Below are 2,669 nucleotides of genomic sequence, written 5' to 3' on the forward strand. Positions count from 1 at the left end.
TTATTAATTATGAAATTTAAATGGTGAAATGTATCTACATGAAGGTCAGTAGAAGGTGTCTCTAGCTTCCTGAAAACATCAAACACATCTTACAACTGATTTTATACAACTTATTTAATCATTTATATTTTCTAAAACGCAAAATCACAAATGTATCTCATTTAACACAACCAAATTAAAATGCATCCCACCCCAATTACCTAATATCCTATCCTTAACCCTAATTATTCTCATTCCTTCTTATTTACAAATAATTTTGCATTGCTGCTCCATCAACTCCTAGCTAACTATAAACAATCTTCTAACTACTGAGCTAGCTACCGGATGTGCCGTGTCAGTTTAGCGGAAGTCGAATGACAAAATGCGAAAGCGCGAAGTATTAAAAGTGGACGGGGCGGAATAAGGTGAATAGGTTTTTGGTCCAATCATTAGAAACTGTTTTTTTTTTCCAGAATTAAGTACTAGTAAATTACTAGTCATCCAATTTTTATATCAGCTATGCATTCCGTTCATTTCTTGAATTGACAAGTTTCGTCGGGGCGCGAAGAGATATAGAGCTGAGTATCATCGGCATAACAGTGAAAACTAATCCCATGCTTCCTAATGATATACCCCAAGGGTAGCATGTACAGAGAAGTACTAACAACGGTCCTAGTATTGAGCTTTGTGGTACTCCATAATGAACTTGTGATCGATAAGACATCTCTTCATTTACTGCTACAAACTGATAACGGTCATAACTGATAATGATTTAAACCATGCTAATGAAATTAACTAATGCCAACATCATTTTCGAGTCTATTTAAAATACTGTTTTGGTCAATGGTATCAAATAAGATTGAGTAACACTAATAGAGAGATACAACCACAATCACATGAAAGCAGCATTGTATCTGACTGGACTGGTCCATTTTTGACTGCTCAAAATCAGTTATTGGTCTAGTTTTGAAAAGTAAAACCTATCAAACTTGGTTATGTATCTACATGAAGGTCATTAGAAGGTGTCTCTAGCTTCCTGAAAACATCAAACACTTCTTACAACTGATTTTATACAACTTATTTAATCATTTATATTTTCTAAAACGCAAAATCACAAATTTACATTTAGCAGACGCTTTTATCCAAAGCGACTTACAAAGTAGGACTAGATTAAGCGAGTCATCATGAAGAGGCAAAAAACAAAAAGCAGCGCAAGAAGTGCTCCAGATACAAAGTTCAGGCATTATTCAGAGTAGCATAAGCCCGATAAGCGAGGTTTAGAGGGAAAGGGGAGGTTTTTTTTTTTTTTTTTTTTTTTTATGAGGTTAAGTGCTCCCGGAAGAGATGGGTTTTCAGCTGTCTTCTGAATGTTGTCAGGGATTCTGCATTCCGGATGAGGGTGGGGAGAGCGTTCCACCAGCATGGAACTGTGAATGAGAATGTTCTGGAAAGTACATACAAATGTATCTCATTTAACACAACCAAATTAAAATGCATCCCATCCCAATAACCTAATATCCTATCCAAAAATAACACCCTATTGGAGCCTTTCTACAACATTACTAAAATATAATCTCATTAAAATGTTCTAAATGTTTAAACAAAATTGTAGTGTTATCAACAGAGCCCCACACATGACATGCGGACAAATATACATATAGTGGCCAAAAAATATGAATTCATACTCACGATTTAATTATAATGTGTTCCCTTGTTTTAGGTCATTGTGGCTGTTTAACTCATTTGTTCCCTCGTTTTAATTTAACTATAACAAGGGAATGAATTAGCACAACATGGCCACAGTTTAGTAAATCACAAATTATTATATTGTGCGCACAATTTTCTTAAAACGAGGGAAGTAAAATATGCTGACGTATTAAGTCATGGGAACAAATTTTCAAGTGCAGGGCTCCGTAGTTATCCGTTCTTATCAAGCTCAACCGTTACTAAAACCGGTAGGCCTATACTGTTTTGGAACAGTGTTGTAAATAAAGCTTAACCACTGTTTTCTAATTGTGTCCTCTTTTGGAAGGTCAAACAAAGTAGTTTGGCTTTCACAACGAAAAACACAGCGTCTCCACGACATGGCGGCGCCGGCGGCAACAATACACCGAGAATAAAAGTTATGCCTTCTTTCTGTGTGTAAACATTTGGGCATTCTTATGAAACTCTGCCCCCACACACTGACGTAGAATTGTGGGGGTGTGTTTGAATGAAGCGTTTTAGGTAGGTGTGTCTGAGCCTTAACTTTTACAAAGAAGATCTCTTTGGGTTTGAGACTTTGAGCTTTGTAACTCTTATGTAACTAGCAAATGCTGGCAAATGCCAAACGTCCTGCACGGTGTTGGGCTGTAAGCACAACCCCCCCCTGTGGACGTCGGGCCCTCATACCACCCTCATGGAGTCTGTTTCTGACCGTTTGAGCAGACACATGCACATTTGTGGCCTGCTGGAGGTCATTTTGCAGGGCTCTGGCAGTGCTCCTCCTGCTCCTCCTTGCACAAAGGCAGAGGTAGCGGTCCTGCTGCTGGGTTGTTGCCCTCCTACGGCCTCCTCCACATCTCCTGATGTACTGGCCTGTGTCGGTGCTTCTTCAGAAAGTCTCCTCTGGTGCTGGTGATTTAACAGCAAGAGTGCAGCGGTGGTTGCAAGCTTTCTGAGCTCTTGAATGCTGTTTTAACAGCATTTAC

This window comes from Scardinius erythrophthalmus, assembly GCF_964197995.2.
Source record: "Scardinius erythrophthalmus genome assembly, chromosome: 4".
NCBI classification, from domain to species: Eukaryota; Metazoa; Chordata; class Actinopteri; order Cypriniformes; family Leuciscidae; genus Scardinius; species Scardinius erythrophthalmus.